Raw genomic sequence first — 22220 nt, 5'->3', positions numbered from 1 at the left:
GTAACTAGACTTCTTAGAGGTGAAAGCCAGTCTTGTGCCTGTTTTTAAGGGGCTCAGCACACCATAAAAGGGACGCTGAAGTTATGTGCTTTACTAACTAGAAAAGCAGGGAAGACAAGAGTGAATGATTTCCAATGACCTCTGTGTCCTGGGGCACGGACAGATTCTCCATAAGGCAGCCCAAGAATCTAACTAGAATCCTTGGCCGCTAGACATAAGGTTGATGAGGCCCCCATAAAGAAGGTAGTTTCTTGGACAAATGCCTGCCCTCTCTCTCTCTTTCTCTCCCTCCCTCCTTCCATCTCTCTCCCTCTCTCTCTCTCTCCTAGCAAAAAAATGATTGCACCATATGTTTAATGTACTTTATGGTTCTCAAAGCCCTTTCATGTTTCCTCATATATTTTATATATTTCTTTTTAGCCTAACCATAATCCTATTGATCGGATAGGCAGGGCAGGTACAAAGTGGGGCAGTGGAAAGAGGGGTGGATTTGGCAGCAGAAGATTGGAGCTCAAATCCTGTCTCCAAAATTTAGTTTTCCATGTGACCATGGGCGAATGAACTTTGTAGAGAATGCCTGAGGAAAGAGCTTTATAAACCTTAAAGCTCAACCGAAATGGTCGAGTTATTATTCTTTTCCTCACATTGTAGATAAGGAAACTGAAGCCTAGGGCTTAAGTGTTATGGCTCAAAACCACACAGCTGGCATTAGAGGCAGAGCCAAGACTCCAACCTTTAATCTTCGGTCTCAACATCAAGTGTTCTTTCATTGATTTTCAAGCCTAGTGGAGGAAGGACTAGCTAGAAACTGGTCAAGACAAGGGGTGGTGAATATGATTTAGGGCGTAGTCAGGGACATGGGGATGTTATCCAGCATGTCATTGCTCAGCTACCACCAAAGTGGCCAGCAAGGTGTGTAATGATGACCTGTGATATCCCACACCTGCCTGTTGCTTTCCACAGTCCTTAGCTAAGAGACCTAGTCTCACTCCATCTGTCCTTCACACGTGGTTTTAGATGTTCCTAATGGCTGCCAGCTACTTATGCAAGCTACAATAGACTCAACCCTCAGGGAAGGGCTGCCATGATCTCAGTCAATACTTTCTCAGTGCTTAGAATTAATCATTCTGTTGTCAGTTGTCTGCATGTTTTCCTTCCTGCATCCCTGTAACATTTGTATTACATCACCTCCCCTACATCAGTGATGTGTGATTCAAGGTAGTTCAGTACTGACAGAAGACAGGAACTTACCACTCTCCTAAGGGCTTTGGCATGAAATAACTGAATTTCATGCATTTTCATTAAAAGCGGAACTTGGGAGACAGGATAAAAGAGCTATCCTGAGTTTTGTTTTGATGTGCCATTTATTGTCAACTCCCTCTTACAGCCAGTAAGACAGAATTCCGTTTTCTAGGTTAATGAACCTAGCTATCAACATGGAGCAGGAATAGTAAGTAGGGAAGAGGGCCTAGGGCTGCTCCTGGACACATACAAGGAAGACACCTTCTCCTGGAAGACACCTTCTCCTGGTGGTTATCTTATGGTCTTTGCCCTAACCCAGACTGCTACTACTAGGGTCCAGTTGTCATGGTTCCCTTAGGGTCCATCTTCCTTGCTGAGCCCCATGGGTGATGAGTCACTCCCTCTCCTGATTCAAGTACACATCCTCTGTGTTGCCACCTTTTCCCCTCACACTGGATTATTTTCTACACTGTCACCCTCCCCCAGCTGTTTCTCTCAGGTGAAAGTATTTCTACTTATAGCTCTGCCACAGATCCCATTCAAGGCTCTATGTAATTAGGAACTAGAGACACAGGAAGATGTCACATAATCCATAGAGGCTAGGTCAGTAATTTCTCCCTACCAAGTGGTTTGTGATGTGGCCAGGGGATGTCATGGGTCTTCTTCACCTCTCAGCTCTCAAACCTGTCAAATGGGACAATATTTACCTATCTCAAGGCGGTCCTGTTTTTAACTTATAATAAGAAAACTTTCAAAGAACAAAAGCATGACTGTATATTGCTGGCATCAGAAGAGAAAATCATGGTTTATAGCTGATTCCAGAAGGCCCTCCACAATCTGGTCCCAATTTTCCTTTCCAATCATATCTCCTTATACTGCCTGGATAAGAGGGTCTCTGTAGACCCTCTTCTTTGGCCATACCTGCTTACTTCCTGAACCCTAGCTGTGCCTTGGATTTTCCTTCTTTTCTGCTGTTGCTCACACTATTGCTCACACCCATCAACCCCTTTTCACTGTCTACCAGAATCCCATCCACTCTTCAAGGGTTAAATCAAATACCACCTCCCTTCTTGAACTGTTACTTAAGCACCCCATCCCACAATATTCCATCTTTATTTTTAATCCCACTTGTGACTTGTCAGGATCAAAACTTTATTGAATACCTCTTAATTACATAACAGTCAATCTTTTCATATATATGTTTAATTTCTTTAACTAGATAAAAAGCTCCTTTAAGGCAGAGACTAGACTAGACCTTATTTGTCTTTGTATAATGCCTTGTCCACAATAATCATTCAACTGGGGTTGGCCAATTGCTTGATTGTACTTGATTCCTATGTCATTTTTATCAAGAGGCTCCCTGAAACCTGTGGATAAAAATCCATTCTTTCTATCATTCAACAAGTTCCCAGAATTGCCAAGAGATACAAAAGACAAAAATGAAACAAGTCTTACCTTCGAATCTCACATTCCTTTGGAGGAAAACAAGATATACTTAAAAGTAAACACAAAATATATACAAGGTAATTGTAGTGGAGGAGGACACTAATTTGGGAGGTAGTATTGAGGTAGAGGAGCCTTGGAGGAAACTAGAAATTGCAAGAGGTAGATTCCAAAAGAAAGCTAATTCAAGGAATAGACAGCATATGTAAAGGAACGGAGGCAGAGGTGGGATGTTCTACATAGGAAACATACTAGCACGTAGCCCAGATGGGGAGTAATGTATACTGCGTATGGGACTGGATTGTCAAAACCTTTAAATGTCAAAAAGAAGTATATGTATTTTATCATAGAAGCAACAGAATAAATTGCTGAGAACCTGAGCTGACTACAGGTCCAGACAGTTAGCTTTTGAGGTGGATCTGCATTTATTCTCCACTGCCCTTCTCCCAATCTCAAAAAAGAGCCCCATTTATTTTAGGATGATTGTTCCTTCTAGCTACATTTCCCTCTCTTGCTTTCCTGCCCTGTTGGGTTTCCACTGTAGAAGAAACATTTTCTTTTACATAAATAGGAACATAAATTTAGAGCTAGATAGGGCCTTAGAGATTATCTAGTACAACTCCCTCATTTTATAGATGAGGGAATTTAGGCCCAGGAAATTATAGTGATTTGCCCAGTGTTACTTGTCTGTAACAAAGCAAAGATTTGAAGTCAACCAGTTAATCAGCAAGCCTTTATTAAGCATTTCCTATATGCCAGGCACTATGTGACGGGCTGGTCTACAGGCTTCAAGTACAGTACTTTCTGTTGTGGCCTAGTACCTCTTATGCCTGGTGTAACCAGTATATTAAAACTTGCCTTCAGGAATAATAGTAATATGAAGTAGTCCTAGAAAAAAGTTATTATGTTCAATAGTTCTCAATATGGAATGTGTGTTCACTTAGTCTGAAATATGTTTTTAATCCTTGTATTGTATATGCTTTATAAAATATTGTAACATCAGAATTTGATTTCTTTCGGGGTCTGAATCCCTTTCAACAAGATTCATTGAGTCTGACTCTGAACAATAGAATCACTTGAATAAGTTTCTACATTTTAAGAGGCATTTAACATTTAAACAGCTGATACCTTTTGGCATCTGGATCAGTTTAAAAATAAAAGGATTCTATTTTATGGAGGGGGAGGGGAGTTAATAAATTCTTCATCTTAATGCAAACAAATTAGTCTATTTTTAATTTTCAGAATTATTCTTGATTGTAGCATTTCATGTTAATTTAGTTTTGTCTCTTATCTTTTTTTCCCCTTTTCAGAATTCTCAGGGGTTGTGATATCACACCACACATTTTATTGTGGCAAAATGGACTATTTTCAACAGTGGAAAGTACCATGTTGACAAAGTATAATTCTTGACTGCCACATGCCTCCAGAAGACGTTGAAGTCTGTTGAAAGTAAGTAAAATGGATAATTTGTAGGTGATTTGTGAGCAGTAAAGTAAGCACCTTTTTACTGGGAATTCATTTTAGAAACTGTAATTAGGCTGCAACAACTATTATTGGTACTATGACCAAATTCTCATGAAAATCAATTCCAAAGTAGATAATAAAGTGTTATACACTGAAACACACAGGGAATGTTTTTGAAACATTTCCATTGTATTGGAATTAAACTATCATAATCAGTCAGTATACCATTTATTTTCTGTTGGATCATAATTGACTAAGGAGTCTTCTGAGATGTGGCTTTTTCTGTTGCTATAAACAATATATTTTTGAAATAAATATTGAGACTTGGTACCCTAAAGGTCTGTTGTGCATTCTCTACCTCTGGGCCAGTTTCCCACTAATCTCAGTTTAATGTTAACTTCCACAGTTAGCCCAGTGATAGAAAAAATTAGATAGAATTCTAAACTTAACATTCTGAATTTAAATGTACTTCATTCAATCCATTGAGTTTACAGAATCACACTGAATTTCATAGCTGGGTGATCTCAGTGGATACATTACACCCAACAATCACCTAGACTTTACCTGAAGACTTCCAGAGAGGGAGAACACACTATTTGCAAGGCAGCCCCTTCCACTTTGGATTGTTAGGAAATTTCCTTTATGTTGAGCCTAATTTTGCATTTCTGCAACTTCAACCCATTATACCTCATCTTGCCCTCTGGGGCCGGGCAAAACAATCCCCTTTCCCTTCAAAAACTGTCTTCAAGCTTCATTATTTAGTCAGATTTAAAACTGAATCCTTATGTGTAAGGGAATTGAGCCAAGAGCCCTTTTCTCAAAGATCAAGACTCAGAACATGGTACAAAATACCTTGTTGGAATATGTCCAACCTAGTTATCTTGAAGCTGTTTTTTAAAAAATATTTTGTGATTTATTCCTCAAATAATACAAATATATAATAATAGATCTCAAACATAAATATGGGACAACTCCTTTTTAATATTCCAAATATGTATATTCTGTAGGATCAGATTAACATTAAGTGGAACTCAGCATATTATATCAAGCTTTTACTGAACTTTATCTATGTTTAAAGGGACATATCTTAACCTGTGGTGCATACAAATCTGTGTAATTGGGTTCAGTGCTCTAAAGACATTCAAGTTACTCCAAAATAAGTTGAATAACTAAGATTTATAAACTAATAACATATCTACAAATTGCTCTGAAATGTAATGTTTGAAAAGCATATGATTGTATTCTTAGAAACAAATAAGCAGTAGCATGAGTGGGATGAGGATTATTATCGGAGTGATGGTAACCAGATGTTCCTCGTCTCTACTGAGGACAGAACAAGACACTGGGGCTTGAAGTGAAGGCAGAAAGATGAATGTCAAAAAATGAAGAAGAATGTCATGACTGAAGGTCTCCAAAACTTTGAAATACTTTATTGAGGGAGGTCTGGCTTCTTCTTCCTCCCTAGAGATCTCAAGAATAAAATAGATGGTCATCTGTACTGGATAACTTAGAGCTGGAGGGGGGAGGGTGAATGAAATGACCTCTTGAAGTTCATTGATTCCTATGATTCTCTGAATCCTTTATAAACAGTTTAGACTTCATAAGATCAGCAAACCTGAGTTTCAAAAACTAAATGTTCAATACTGACAGAGGTGAGACTTTGGTTCCCATTTGTGGTGAAGCTATTATTATTCATCCTCTCAAATAAATGGAAGTAACCCTTTCTGGCCAAATTTCAGTTGCCTTTGCGTTCTATGGATGCAGCTTAAAAAAGAGACTTTTAAATTTGCAGTTACTTCAAGGGACATTTATTGAGTGTTGCCATGTGCTAGACACTGTACACCTCAATCTTTGTCATAGAGCAGCTTGTAATAGGGTGATGTATGAGGCTTGTCCACAAACAAATGTGATGCAGAAAGAGGCAGAACAGTTCAGTGCTTTGAACACTGGATTTGGAGTCAGAAAACCTGGGATCAAGTCTTGTCTCAAACATTTAATAGACTGTGACCACGAACTTAGGCATGAGCCTAAATTTCCTCATCCATAAAATGGCAGTTTTTGAAAAGAAAAGGAATGGGACTTGTTTTGCCTGACCCCAGAGTGCAGAATGGGGTATAATAGGTAGAAGTTGCAGAAATGCAAAATTAGGCTCAACATAAAGGAAATTTCCCAACAACCCAAAGGGGAAAATATTTGTACTCCAAGGTAGGCTGTGGGATAAACACATGGTTGACTTGAAAGTGCTGCAGAGATATAAATCTGTTATCTATACTCTTAAAGTGGAGTGTGGATGTGAATTGGAGAGGGACAAGGCGCTAGGAGAATTTTAAGGCCAAACGGATGATATCTGGTGTGGAGGGGATTAGCTATCGTAAAGTAATGGCCTTTAAGCAGGACCTTGAAGGATAAGTTGAATTTCAACTAGTCAGAATGTTGGATGAAGGCAACTCTGGTGTCAGAGAAGCCTTGAACATAGGCACAGAGGACAAAAATTCAGGATATCTTCAGGGAAAGAATGTACTGGAGTATGGGGACAATAGCATGAGATAAGTCTGGCCAGGTAAGCTGGAACTGGAATGTGAGAATGCCCCAAATGCCAAGTCAAGAACTTAGGAGAAGTTTTTGACCTGGAAAGTGACTCGATCACAGCTATGGATTAAGAAGGTGAATCTTGACATGGCGTGTAGGAAGGACTCAGATGCATTTGTCATTGTGACAGCTTCATTTTGGAAGTATTACTTTTCTGATTTTTAATTTGAAGAATTCCTTTTGGTCTTCAGTAAAGAGATTTTCTAGATATGGTGAAAAGAATACTGGAATCAGTACCAGGATTAACCTCCCAAATTGGTCACATTTTAACCTGGATGACTTTGGGCAGATCACTTTAGGCTCTCTGGGCCTCAGTTTCTTCATTTTTAAAACACATGGAAGTCAGACTAGATGATCTTTAAGGTCCCTTCCAGCTCTAAATCTGTGGCTATGACTTTGACTGAATGAGTTAATGACAGGGAAGGAACAGGACTATATGTCCTCTTCTCTTAGGAGTTAATGCCTAGCACATAAACTTGAATATTTGGTCCAGACCTATGGTTTCCCTAGTGAAAGAAAGCTCCCTGTATGAATGAAGATCAGCTACTATTTTGCAATTGCCTATATTAGTGAATTGCTAAGGGCCACTGAGAGATTAAGTGGCTTGCATACAGTGACAAGGCCAGTATCTATCGAAGGAAGAACTTGAACCCAACTTTTCTTGAAAAGGAAGATTTTGACTCTCTAGCCACTAGACCAGGGCAGCTAGGTGGCACAGTGGATAGAGTGCTCTGCCTGAAATTAGAAAGGATCATCTTCCTGAGTTCAAATATGGCCTCAGATACTTACTATCTGTATGACCCTAGGCAAGTCACTTAACCCTCTTTGCCTCAGTTTCCTTATTTGTAAAATGAGCTGAGAGGGGAAATGGCAAACCACTCCAGTATCAGTGTCAAGAAAACCCCAAATAGGGTCACAAAGATTTGGACGAGACTAAAACTGAATGAAACTACTAAATTAAACTGTCTCTAATGCCATGCATATGCTAGGTACAACTTCATAATGTCTATTGAATTGAGTCTGTATCCCCAGTGCCTACTGCAGTGGATGCTCAGTCGGTATTTGTTGAGGATCAATTCGCTTCCTTCATCTAGATGGACTTTGATGGCCAAGGGAGAACTGATTCTTTAAATTTTGCTTCATTTATTTAGATAAGTAAAATAATTGAATTGAATATTCTTTGGTCTGATTGTTTGAGTGGGACAGGATCAGGCTAAATTTCCCTAATTCAATGGCATGTCTTCTTGTCTACATTCATTTAATTTATAATAGCAATCTGGATTTTTTGATGGATGATCTTTGGATTCTTCTACATTAAATCCTATTTCTTGTCATTTTCTTTGGTCAGTATTGCCATTACAGTGAATTCTTCCTTCAGTACATTTTGAATGATAATTAAATGAGAGAATAGGTCAAGTTGATGCATGTTTTAAGTTGTAAACATTGCTTGTGTTGCAGGAGATTGGGTCTTCAAAAATGATTTAGAGAGGAGATTTTTTTTTAGCAAAAATAGCTCACGAGTATTTTTTCTTAAAATCTAGCTTTTCTACAGCTCTCAAAGGCAGTATTTAAAAGAAATGATTTTATATCATGCATTTTATATGTAGTTGTTTTGTATATAAAAGCCGTATGTTTCCCTTTAATGTTCATGGAAGAAATATTTGGCACAACAATACTTAGGGGAGCTATACACTTCCTATGTTAAACTTTGTAAAATGTCATGATTTATTCTATTCCTTTCTTAGGGAAACATGGGAGACTCATACTCAGGCATAGTATGTTTCCTTATTTTACTAAAGTCAATTGGAGGTGATAAGTGGAAACTAATGTAATTTGGAAATGAAAGAATATGCTATTTGGCAAAAATAAGTATGTACAAGCTGTCCTCCTGGATACTTACTACATTTCCTTGCATTATAGTTACTCAATCTCAGAGACTCTATGATGAGGACATGGGGAGCTTTAGCATATCACCTAAGGCTAAACTATTTAGGCATATTGTTCTTTATATAAAAAATGGAAATGGAAAAACAATATGACAAGTTTTAATGTCAGGCCAAGGGAAGATTTAAAAAAACCCTGGAAGTAGAGCAGTCTGCTATTTCCTTTCCAGTTTTCTTGGAAATTATTTTTGAAACCAAAAGTATTATAATTCCTCCTTGGGGAAGAGTTTGACTCTTTGGAGAAAGTACTAACCCTTTTCATCTGTCCAGCTCACCAAAAAGAAAAATTACATCTTTTTAAAGTCATTAAAGGACTATATAAGGTCAATCACTATTGTCTCTGGCAATTTAAAGCTATTTTCTGAGATTTTCTTGAAAATCCATTCACTATATGATCAAAAATACAAAACTTACTATAAATAAGACATAATACATAACTGAAGGTTTCACCACTACTAGTATCCTAAGTAAGACCATGTCTGACCAAAATAAGCCTTTCCAAATTGGATTATAGTCATTTGATGTGGGGCTCAAAGTAAGAAGCAATAAATGAAGAATAAAGCAACAGATATTTCTTGAACCCCTACTATGTACAAGGAACTTTAGAAATTTTAAGAATTCAAACCCAGTGCTTATCCAAGAGGTAACTACAATCCTGTTGTAGATTAAATAGCTAAATATATATACATACATATATGTATATAAATTATATATGAAAAATATGTGGCAGTCTGTGAAAAGTACCAATCCCCCCACCTGCTAGTACTCACCTCATTTGCCATCTCTTTATTTTGTATATTTAGTCTATATGTTTTGCATAATTGCTTATATTCTTATTGACCTCCTTTCATAGAATGTAAGCTTCTCAAAGGCAGAGGCTGTTTCATTTTTATCTTTATATTCTCAGTCTTTAGCCCATTATAGGCACTTAATAAATGTGTATTGATGGATTAAATGGTGTAGACCAGACACAAGAGACCCAATCCAGACTAGAATGTAGATGGGAAATGTTTAACAAAATAAACAAAAATACAATACAACAAGGACATATGAAGAAAGATATGATCTGCATCCAGAGAAAGAACAGATAAAAAGAAGTACGTATAGAATACTTTTACATATGTATATATGTACATATGCATATATATGTACATATATATATTCACTTATTTAGGTCTAATGGTAGCCACCTTTTGTCTGGGGTGTGGGGGTAGGGAGAGGGAAGAAAATAAAGAAATTTACATGATAATTTTGTTGTATATTTGGAAGTGTAGTAAGTCATATGTAGTAGATTTGCAGTTTCATGTGCAATCATCTTTTTTATTATACTCTATTATGGAAATGCTTGTTTTGTTCTATAAATGAAAAATAAAATTTAATAATAAAAGTACAATCCAACATAGATGATGTTAATTTGTGGGTTTCTAAGTCAGTATGTGCTCATAAGGATCCATTTCTTTTTAATTTTGACACCACTGGTGGAGACAATGAAGGAGTTTTAAGGAGAGAGAAATTTCTTGGGCCTACAGTGGTAAAGGCAGGTTAGATTAAGGGATGTAAAATACTTTAATTGAATGTCATTTCAGATAGAAAAATATAAGTAATTGGTAGTTTATTTAAAGACTTACTACTGTGCTTTGCTTTTCTTTTTAAACCTGTATAGTTATTTAGAGAGGGTAGGTCTGAGGTGCTAAGGTCCCCTCTCCACAAACCCACCTGTTAGTCTGGTGTTTATTTTTAGTACATCTGTACTTACGGGAAAGCCTTATGTCTATTGAAAGATAGTGGCTCAATTTCAGATCTTCCTGGAAAGAAGAGGGATGGCATTTCACCCCATTTTAACCCCCAGTTTGGCTCAAAATCAAAATACCTTTCTTTGCTTACCCACAGGGACCAAAGGAGTAGGCTAAAAATAATACAAGATAAGAACCTGGCCCACTGACAACCAGTTAGGACCTCATCTTCAGATCTGTTAGGAATGATCAGCCAACCAGTAGTAAGCATTAGCTAGAAAATTTCCTTTCATTGATCAGATCCAAAATGCTTTGAAACTCATCCTGGAAATTAAGTAAGAGAAAAGGCAGGCTAGGAAAGCCTCCCATGTTAGAACATTGTGTTAAAGAAAAGAAAAGACAAGACAGACAGAGAAGAAGGAAGGAAGGAGGAAAGAAAGAAAGAGAGAGAGAAAGAAAGAAAGAGAGAGAGAAAGAAAGAAAGAAAGAGAGAGAGAGAGAAAGAGAGAAAGAAAGGGAGGGAGGAAGGAAGGAAGGAAGGAAGAAAGAAAGAAAGAAAGAAGGAGGAAGGAAGGAAGAAGAAAGGATGATAGGAAGGAAGGAAGAAGAAAGGATGATAGGAAGGAAGGAATCAAGGAAGGAAGGTAGAAAGGAATCAAGTAAGGAAGGAAAGAGTGAGCTTTGGTTTATTCTCATGTGCGTTAGAGCCCTGAACTATGACTCAGAAGAGTAAAACTCTAAACCTGACTCTCTCACTAATTTTACATACCTATGTGACTTCTGGAAAGTCTCTTTACCTCTCTTGAGTCTCAGTTTGCTAACATGCAAATTCAGGGGGTTGGAGTAGATGATGTCTAAAATCCTTTCGAGTTCTAAAATTCTGTGTTTTAATGATCCAGTTCCTTAGAAGCAAGGTAGTGTGATGTAACATAGAACTAGCTGCAGAGTCAGAAAGACCAGCGTTCAAGTATCCCCCTCAGTGCCCACCCACCATAGATATTCTGTAGGAGGCCTGTCTTGATCCCATCACCTACCCCCAACGTACTGCTAGTACCCGCTCCCTGAGCTTACCTCCCATCCACTCTGTATGTACTTGTATGTACATAGTTGTGTGTTTTCTCCCTTTTAGACAGGGACCTAAGTTTGCCTTTCTTTGAAATCCCTTCTCCTGGCACATACAAAATACTTTAAAAAAACATCGTTGAATAACTGGTTGAAACTTACAGACCCTGTCAAATGACTTAATCTCTCTGTGCCTCCAGGCAACTAGATAAAACTGTAAGTTATGGAGAAGGTGCCAAGCTTCATGGGTAGAGGAAATTCTCACCAGAATTTCCCTAAATTCTCCCCTTCCCCCTTACAAAAACCCTAACCGTATATTATGGTTATTTCAACAGCATGGGCCAAGGTTGATGCTTATTGTGTGGATTCATGCATGGAGCAGCTGAAGCTTTCTGGTATTTGCAATGGCTGAGGCTAATGAAATCTAATAGATGACTGGAAAGAACTTGTGAATAGATTCTTTTAAAAAAATAAAGAGAGGAGGAGAGGAACAATCTAATAAGCTAAACTTGAAAGAACAGAAACATATGGAGTACATTTCTCCTGATGTATGGATCTAGTATTTTAAGAGAGCGGAGGAAAAATGTTTCTTGGCAGTGTGACCTTTGGATTTTCCTATATCCTCTGAAGTTGTTTAGTAGCTTCTGTATCATAGGGCAGGGGATTATTAATACAGCAATGGCTGGGACACCTCTTCTCCAAGTGAATAAATAGTAGCCTACATTCCCACCCAGTTTTCTTACATTGAACAGTCATTTACTAAACATTTTCTAAGTTCAAGGTGCTGTAAGCTGTACAAGTCAATACTACATAATCGCCCTGCCCTCCAGGAGTTTATGCTTTAGTCAAAGGGATAAAACAGGCTCACAAACAACTGTGGTGAAAAAGAGACTCTGTGGAAAGAATGCAGGATTTGGTTGTTGGGTAACCTGGGATAGAATCCTGATTCTCCTGACAATCACTCCCCTCATTGCTGGGAGATACGTTCCCTGAGAGTATGGAATGTTTTGATTTTCTCTTTGTGTGTCCAGTACCTGGCACAGAGTGGATGCTTAATAAACACTTGTTGATTGACCTGTGTGATCTTGGGCCAGTCACAGCTTCTCTCTATAACCTCATCTGTAAAATTAGAGGGATTGGACTAGGTGACCAATGGGTTTTGTTGTTAAGTCATTTTTCAGTCATGTCTGACACTTCACAACCGACTCTTTGTGACCCCATTTGAGGTTTTCTTGGTAAAGATAGTGGAGTGGTTTGCCATTTCCTTCTCTGACTCATCTTATAGATGAAGAAGCTGAGGTAAACAGTGTTAAGTGATTTGCCCAGGGTCACACAGCTAGTAATTGTCTGAGGCCAGATTTGAACTCTCATCCTCCTGATTCCATGCCTGGTGTTAGATCACCTGGGTTACTCAGCTGCATCAAAGATCTGTGATCTTTAAAGATCCCTTTTAGTTCCAAATCTTTGATCCTGTAGAAATGTTAAGCACATTAGAAAGGGGTAAACAAAGTGCTGTGAGAGATAAGAGGGTGAGGTGAGGGATATTGCATATAGCAGGAGTGTTAAGCAAAGTCTCATGGAACAAGTGTTCCCTGAGCACAACCTTGAAGAATGAGTGATATGTCAACATGCAGAGGTGAGGGAAAGTGGAAGTCACAAACATAAATCAAGGCACTTGGATGGCGAACGGATCAGCTGAGTCCTAAAGAAGTGTGGTGTGAGATGAAGGTGAAAAGGTAGAGTGGAACAAGACTGTGACTGGCCTGGGAGGTCAGAATAAACTCTGTACTTTAATATTTATTTATCATGTATGGTGAAATGTTCATTGCACAGATTGATTATATTTTTCTATCTTTGGACCTACTTAACTGGTTTCTTCTAGACCTATTGGTTGTCCTTATGATATTCATAGATTTTGTTGAAATAACCAATATAGAGACTTTTTGATGCCATCTAGACAAAGATGTAAAGATAAATGCTTAACAACCAGAGGAGGGAAAAAATGCACACACAACCTAATTTTAAGTTTAAATTGCATGATTGACATTTTCTCCATTATGTTCTTAAGTCTAGAGACAATCAGCTAAACAATAAACAGAGCCCTGTTTCTTAGCATTTGCCAGTTTCTAAAGTGTAAATCTTCACACTGAACATTTAACAATTAGTCCTCAAGCCACCTCCAGCACACCCTTGCATCTAGTCATCTTCTCCCTTACACAGACACTCCCATATGGGAAATTTAACTCTGGGATTCCTTTGAAGAAGGGCCTATTTATCATAATCATTTTACAAAGATATTTTTTCAGTTCTCCTGGAAAAATAACAATTACCCATAAGTCCATAGCAAAGAAGTAAATCAATAAACATTCATGAGGGAACTGCTAGGTCCCAGGCACTCTGCTAACTGCTGGGGATACAAATAAAGGCAAAATTAACCTAAAGGAGTACCTTTCCTTTCTTTCCTCTCCTTTTCTGTCTTTTCCTGGGTCATAATAAATGACACAGAAGCAGAGAGGAATGGCCATTTGAGTGAACCCAATAGAGGAAGCCAAAGTTCCAGGAATATCTCTTGATTAATCCCTATGGGAATTCAAGGACAACCATTTTCAGAGAAATTGAATAAAGCAATCTAAGCAGATCAACAAGTTTACTTAAAGCTGGCTGTTCGGATGGGGAAACTAAGGCAACATTGCCCCAATTTCTTCCCAAAGCATGGGGCCAGAGTATCTATTTGAAAAGCAAAGGATGGAGAGCTTTGCTCTGAATGAACATTATTGTTCTCTCAACCTGCTTCTATGTAATGAAATTGAGGCAGTCACCAAGCAGCTTGAAAACAGATTAAAAGCATTCCAACAAAGAGGCCCCAGGGAGCTCCTGACGATCAGAAATGCATAGTAGTGTGGGAAATAAGTAGTATGCACAGTCATTGGTACTGAACCACTGCTGGCAACTACCTCCACTTGGCAGCAAATATTCAAGTGGGTATTTTCCTCATCTCTTTCCCTTCTTATTGTTGTCATCTTTTTTCTACTGGTTGTAATATTTACCTTAGCCCAGAGATAGATAGATAGATACATACATACATACATATATACATACACAGATACATAGATAGAGATAGAGATATATAGACAGAGCAAGCATTTCTTAAGTACTGTGTGCCAGGCATTGTGATTAGCACTGTGGATACAAAAACAAGAGAACAAGACCATCCCTATTCTCCAGGAACTTAAATTCTAATAGAGGAAAACAAAACATAAAGGGGAGCTATGAAGCATAGGAGGAAGGAAGGAAATTACCCATTTAAAGGCCAAGGAGCTAGTGTATTGGTGGTAGAAGAGGTAGAGTAGCATGTGAGTAGCATGGCTGGGCTTCCTCATGGCATAACAATTCCAAGAAGAGAGCAGCCTGCCTCTTCAGAGGTAGCAGCCATATCTTACATTGTCATTTTATGAATAGCTCATCTCACATGAGAGGTCCACCATATCTGTGAGAACATATGAGCAGAATACACTGCCATGTTTCAGATACTCAACCCAATTATCTGCAGCATTCATGATCATGAATGAAAAGTCATGGGACTTGATTTGGGGTCTTATTGGAGATTCAAAAGGCAGACCCTGCAGAAGTTCTGTGGCCTTGGTGGGCACACTGAAGGCCACTGAGTCTAGTGAGAGGAGAAGGCAGAGGCTGAGGGAAAATAGAACTCTGAAGACCATGGCAGTGAAGGGGAGTAAAAGGAGCCCCAGATGTGAAAGATGGAAAAGAGAAATTCATTTTCCTGTATATGAACCTGGGAAAGTCACTTAAAGTGGGCTTTGGTGTTTTTAACTATTAAAGTGAACTTCCTCAAAGTGACCATGTCACTTCCCTACTCAGCTGTCTCCAGTGGCTCCCTATTATCTCTAGCATCAGATACAAAAACCTGTTTAGTGTTTAGAACTCTTCACAATCTGACCCCTTCCTACCTTTTCAGTCCTCTAATACTTTACACTTAAACTTTACACTGCACCATGTTCTCCTCTAACATCCAATGACACTGTCTTCTTTGCTGTTTCTTGCACAAGACACCCCATCTCCCTACTCTGTGTGCTTTTAGTGGCTGTCCCCTGCACCTAGTATACTCTTCGTCCTTGTCTCTGCCTCCTGTCTTCTTGACTTCCTTCAATTCTCAGCTCAAATATTAGCTTCTGCAAGAAGCCTGGTATTCCCAGTTCTCTTGAATGCTAGCTAGTGCCTTCTTTCTGAGTTTATCTCTAGTTTATCCTATCTATCTCATGTTTATACATAGTTGCTTGCATGTTGTCTTCCCCATTAGACTGAAGCTCCTTGAGAGCAGGGACCTTGTTTTTGTCTTTCTTTGTACCCTCAAGTGTTAACACAGTGCCTGGCACATAGTAAATGTTTAATAAATGCTCAATGAATGTAGCTTATACTTCTCCTATCTTCTTCTTAAATGTCAGGTTGCCAGCTGTTGTCAGGGCCATCAGGCTCTATTAGTAGTTATGAACAATCTCCTTCTACTCTCTCCCCACTCACAAATTTGATGTTTCTAACCTATTGCACCTTGTTGTTATCGTTCAGTCCCTTCAGTTGTGTCTGACTTTTCATGACCCAATTTGGGGTTTTCTTGGCAAAGGTAGATACTGGAGTGATTTGCCATTTCCCTCCCCAGCTCATTTTATAGTTGAGGAAGCTGAGGCAAACAAAGTTAAGTAACTTGCCCAAGATCACACAGCTAGTAAGTGTCTGAGGCCAGATTTGAGCTCAGGAAGATGAGTCTTCCTGACTCCAGGGCCAGCTTTCTATCCAATGCACCATCTAGCTGCTCCAATCTATTGGAGACGGAGAGGGCAAATACCCACTTTCATTAAAATCATACATAAAGTAAGAGGAAGTAGGCTCTAAGCTGAAGACCTGAGGACTTCTCCTACCATTAAAGTATATGAACTTTAGTGAATGGGTTCCTTTGATCTATTTGAGTCCATTAAAGACTTTTTTTTCTTCATCTCTGGTTCTTAGCTATTACATACAGATGAGATGGCCAGATAAATAACAGCTGGATTAGTGAGATATTATCAGACATACTTTTTCCCTCGTACCTTAACTTATGGTCAGATAACCAAGTGCTCATTAAAAACTATGGGAAGATAATGGATCTAGTCATTCATATGGCATGGCATTTGACACTTTGATTTAAAGTTATATTCTGAAATGGTTGAAGTGGATCTTAATTATAACTGAAGGGCTCACCACCAGGAATAGAAACAGTTCCAGTTCAGTTAGACAAACAGTTATTAAGCACTATGCTAGGTGCTGGGCAGATTCAAAGATAGAAAACAACATAATCACTGCCTCCGAGGAGCTCAAAGTCTTCTAGGGGGATTAGCGCCAGATTTTTATTTCATCAGCATGGGAAAGTGCCCATGCACAAACTCCTCCCACACATGCACTTAGTCTCCTCATCTCTAGCTTGGTCTTAGAGCAGGGGTTATTAACTTTTTTGTGACATGGTCCCCTTGGCAGACTGATGAAGGATCTGGATGTTTTCTGAGAACAATATTTTTAAAGGTATAAAATAAAATACATAGAATTACAAAGGAAATCAATTATACTGAGACATAATTATTAAAACACACATGTATACATATATACATATGTGTATATATGTATACACATGTATGTATAAATTCACAAATCTCAGATTAATCATTCTATTTGAAAGAGTTGCCAGAGGACACTAATTAGTCATTGTAGGTGGTTCAGTGCATAGAGTGCTGGATCTGGAGGCAGGAAATCTGGCCTCAGACACTTACTAACTGTATGACCCTGGGCAAGTCACTTAAGCCTGTGTGCCTCAGTTTCCTCATCTGTCAAATGAGCTGGAGAAGGAAATGGCAAACCACTCCAGTATCCTTGCCAAGAAAATCCCAAATGGGATGACGAAGAATTGGATGTGACAGAAAAATGTCTGAACAATAAATGTCAAAGACAAAACTTGAATCCAGGCCTTCCTGACTCTGAGGCTAACCTTCTATCTGCCATACCTGTCCCTCAAGGGAGGATAACACATGTAAACAAATAATTATGTAGAATATGGTAAATATGTAGGAAAGAGAGAGGGAAAGCTATTATGGAGGGAAAGATCATTTTTATTTGAAAAGGGATATCATTGAAAGCTTCATGGAAGAGGTGTGACTCTCAATCTTGAAGGAATCAAAGGATTTCAATAAATGATGGTATTGAAGGACTCCTTTCCAAGTTTGTATAAGTGCAGTGAGGCAGGAGAGGGGAGGATTAAGTTGCAGAAGTACAGTTGTTCAGTTTAGTGGACAGGCTGAAAAGGTAAGTGGTACAGTCAACAGAGCTATAGACCTGGAGTCAGGAAGAACTGAGTTCAAATGTGGCCCATGACACTAACTAGCTGGGTGACCCTGGGCAAGTCACTTAACCTCTGTTTGCCTCAGTTTCCTCATTTGTAAAATGGGTATAATTTTAGCATCTACCTCCCAGGGTTGTTGTAAGGATCAAATGAGATAATATTTGTAAAGTGCCTACAAGAGATATATAAATGCTGGCTAATACTGGATATCATCATTATCCTTGAATACCCAGATAAAGAGTTCATATTTTGTTTTGTAGGCAGGTGGGAAGTGATGGGATATTTTTGAACAGCAGAATGAAGTGCTTAGATCCCTATGTGAAGATTTCTTTGGCAACTGTGCATAGTATAGATTGAAGAGGTAGGAAGACCAATTAGAAAGCAATTAAAAATAGTTTAGAGGAGAAATAGCAAGAGCCTAAATTATGCTAGGGACAGTGGGAATGGAAAGGAGGGGATGGATTTGAGAAATCTGGTGGAGGCAGGAGGAGATGAATTGGCAACTAGCTGCATGTGAGAAATGAGAAAGTAGAAAGAGTAAAAGGTGACTTCAAAGTTTCAAGTTGGGATGACTGCAAGGGTGGTCACCCCTTCAACAAAACTGGGAAAGTTAGAAGGGAAGGGAAGATTTAGGAGGGAAGACAATGAGCTGTTTTGAACATGTTGAGTTTAAGGTGTCTCTGGGACATAGAAGCAGGGTGGTTGTTCACAGGCTGTTGGTAATGTAGTATGGGAGCTCCAGGCAGAAACTGCCTCTAAATATGGCAAGCTTTTACAGACTGGACTTTATTCATTCAGAGTAAAACACCACAATGTCACTGATTTTGAATTTAGGATCCATATTTTTCTGTATCATCCATGGTGATGAAAATAAAAATGACCTAATTCCATGCTTGCTCAATACATTCCATAGGAATTAGACTCTGCTTTCCTACTTTGGTGGAGCTGTCCATCTTCTTTATCAGTGCTTCACAGTTCATAAAACAGATAGTGATGGTGTCTTCCTGATGTCTTCAAAATTAAGATAGGTACTCCCTAGTCCCATCCTATCTTTCAGGTCTTCCCCACCACCCATTACTCTTCCCAACTTGAACTCTTCACTCCAGCCACACTGGTTTGTTCCCTCTGTTTCTGTAACCATATTTCATTCATCTCTGTTCCTATTTTTATTAATCTCAAAGTACCCTTCACCTCTCTTTCCATATATCCTAGTCATACCTTGACTTTAAAGTACTGTTCAAGGTCCAACTTCTCAATAATAAAAGCAATAACTTCTAACATTTATGTGATTCTTTACAGACTACCAAAATAATTTCCTTAAGATAGTTTTATGAGGTAGATAATAAAATTATTGTGATGTCAGAATTCAATTTAAACTTTTACTGAGCATTTACTGGTTGCAGGGCTCTGTATTAGATGCTGGGGATAAAAAGACAAAATTTAAAATAATCCATCCACTCAAAGAGTTTAATATGACTCAGAATCACAGAATTTTGGGGCAGTAAGGGTCCTTCTGTAATATTGCCAACAAGTGATCAATTGTCCAGCCTGCGGTGACAGGGAGGGAGAAACCCCCTACTTCCCAAAGTACTCTATTTGACTTTTAGACAGCATTAATTGTTAATAAGTTTTTCCTTGTATCAATCCAAAAATTTTTTTTCATTGCTTTCCGCTTTCCACAGCCAAGGAAAACATATCTAATACCTCTTTACTTGAGAGCCCTTGAAATACTCAAGTATTCAGCTATCATATCCCAATGAAGTCATTTCTTCTCCAGGCTAAACACCCTCAGTTTCTTCAGTCAGGGCTCACACAACATGATTGAAAGACCCTTCATGATCTTGGTTGCTCTCCAGCTTCTCAATGTCCTTCTTGAAATATGAACTGTAGAGATGAACATGGTGCTTCAGATATGATCTGATCAGGATAGATGGGGGCAGTGGGAATAACATTTTCCTCTTCTTGAAAGCTGCCAAAGATTACAATAGCTTTTTTGGTTGCTGGATATCAGTGACTCATATTGAACCTACAATCCACCAGAAACACCAGGGTCTTTTCAGATGAACTGAACTGCTTTCCAGTCATATTGCATCCTCCTTGTACTTGTAAACTTGACTTTTTGTGTGCTCAAGTGTAAGAATTTAAATTTATCTCTAGTAAATTTAATTTCATTTGGATGATTTTCCTTTGAGTTGAAATCTCCTCTCCCTGAACTTCCACTGATTGTTGCTAGTTTTGCCCTCTGGGAATGAGCACAAGTATAATCCTTCTTCCTTATGGTAACCCTTCAAAATGTTGAAGCTAGCTATTCTCTCCCCTGCCCCAACCCATCCCCATCTTTTCTCTAGGCTAAGCATTCCTGCTTCCTTCAGTTGATCCTCCTATGGCATTGTCAAAGAAAAAAAACGATACTATACTCCACCTCATTTGGGACACAAGCCTGTCAGAAACAATTAATAAATTTAACTAGTTTTGTCTCAGTCTTTCTGCTTAGAGGGGGAAGCATCCAAAGCAGCAGAGCTTCCTCATGCCTTCACAAGTCAAACGCAAGCCATATCAAAGTGATAATTTGTAGTATCCTCAAATAAAAAAATTCACAATATGATGGAACACAGATACAGAACTAAGGTTAAAAATCAATCAGATATAACAGTTGCACTTAAAACGATGGCACATCCTAGAGGACCATTTCCTTAACCAGTAAGTCCAATGAAAGGGGGAGTTAGCCAATATCCTCAACTAGACTAAGGTGTCCATCTCTAAGTCTGATTCCCACCCTTAATTCATTTTTACAGGCTTTTAGCATTAGTTCTTTAATATGTAGTTCCCTAACAGAAAGTGATTAGATCTCTAGAAAAAGGAGGGCAGCGCATTTAGTAGTGGGCATTCTTTTCCTAGAAGTATGAGTAAGTAAATTAGGAAAAGACCTTACTCTGGAGAAATATGTATTTCTTAATCTCTAAGAAATAGAGGGCTTTAATATGATTGCACAACACATTCTCTGTTCTCCTCAGTGTCCATCTTAAAACATGACATTCCAAATGGAACATAATGGTCTAGATATGGTCTGACCAGGACAGAGAACCACCAGACTATTATCCCAATTGTTCTGGACACTATGCCTCTCAATGAAGTCTAGTATAACATTAGCTTTTTTGACTACTTTTCCCCCTAGTTGATTCATATTGTAGGCACGGAACACTAACACCCAATATTTTTTCTTTTATTTTACAAATTAATTAACAGACTTACGGAAAAGCTTCTCCACTTTACAGATGAGGAAACTTAGAGGAAACATTACTTGTGAAAGGTCACATGGATAATATGTCAAAGCCAGAAATTGAACCCAAGTCTCCTGTGTCTTGCAAGGTTCAATGGTTTATCCACTGACCAGACTGAATAGATTCCCCAAGTCATAGTAATTTCTCCTTCCTCTGAAATTGTATTATATCACTATCTTTATTATTGTTTTAATTTTTCATCTCAGTGAAAGGCAGAAATTGTGTCTTTTTCTTGTATCCTCCACAACTACACCATGCATATGACAATTGCTCAGTTTTATTTTGCTATCTTACTTGCTTCTTTGATAGCGCACTTATTGCCTTAATGAAAACTAGTGGAAAATCAGTGTTTTGTCTTGATATTTTGAATATGATTTTCATTTCAAATTTTTCCTTCAAAGCCTGTGCCCCTTTATTGGAAGTTTCAGAAAGAAAGATTAATGTGCTTTACTGGAAAGTGCCCTGAACTTAGAATCATGGGATCATAGAATTAGAACTGGAAAGTACCTCAGAGGTCAAGTAGTCCAACCTCTTCATTTTACAGAAGAGGAAATAGAACCCAGAGAGCTTAAGTGATTTGCGCAAGGTAAGACAGGTAGTAAATAGCAAATATGGCATTTGAACCTGGTCATCCGACTCCAGAGGAATGGTTTTCCCACTGCTCTACACTGCCTAGTTTCTAGTCCTAGAGCATCTACTGATTAGTTTTGTGATCTTGGAGAGTCGCTTAACCTTCTCAACTTTAGTTTGTAAAGGAAGGAGATTGGACTATATCATTTCTAAGGTCCCTTCCTGACCTTCTGTGTTCAGTATAAAGAACTATCAAATTGAACCATACAAAAAAAGAAATTTGAAAGAATAAATAAATGAATGGAAAAGCATTTAAATGCTTATTATGTGCCAAACAATGTGCTATGATCTGAAGATACAATAGGGAGAGACAGTTCCTTCCCTACAGCAAGCTGAGCTGTAGGGTGAATAGAAAGGCCAAGAAATTTAAAAGGTGTAAGAGTACAAATGGCGATACTCTAGGGTACTTCAGCTACAAAATTAGGTCAGATGACAGTGCTCGGTGCCTGTA

General features: G+C 38.5%; 1 protein-coding gene across 2 annotated transcripts in view; it reads left to right on the top strand.

Annotated features, from left to right (window-relative positions):
* Positions 1-22220, top strand: part of OTUD7A (OTU deubiquitinase 7A) — a 453848-nt gene that overhangs the window by 209650 nt on the left and 221978 nt on the right. For both annotated transcript variants that reach the window (XM_036734698.1, XM_036734697.1), the window contains exon 3: positions 3996-4134. The gene's annotated coding sequence lies outside the window, so the exon portion shown is untranslated. The remainder of the gene's footprint in view (positions 1-3995; positions 4135-22220) is intronic.

This window comes from Trichosurus vulpecula, chromosome 8, assembly GCF_011100635.1.
Source record: "Trichosurus vulpecula isolate mTriVul1 chromosome 8, mTriVul1.pri, whole genome shotgun sequence".
In the NCBI taxonomy this organism is placed as follows: Eukaryota; Metazoa; Chordata; class Mammalia; order Diprotodontia; family Phalangeridae; genus Trichosurus; species Trichosurus vulpecula.
Note: the sequence above shows the minus strand (reverse complement) of the source record. Positions and strands in the feature narration are given on the sequence as shown.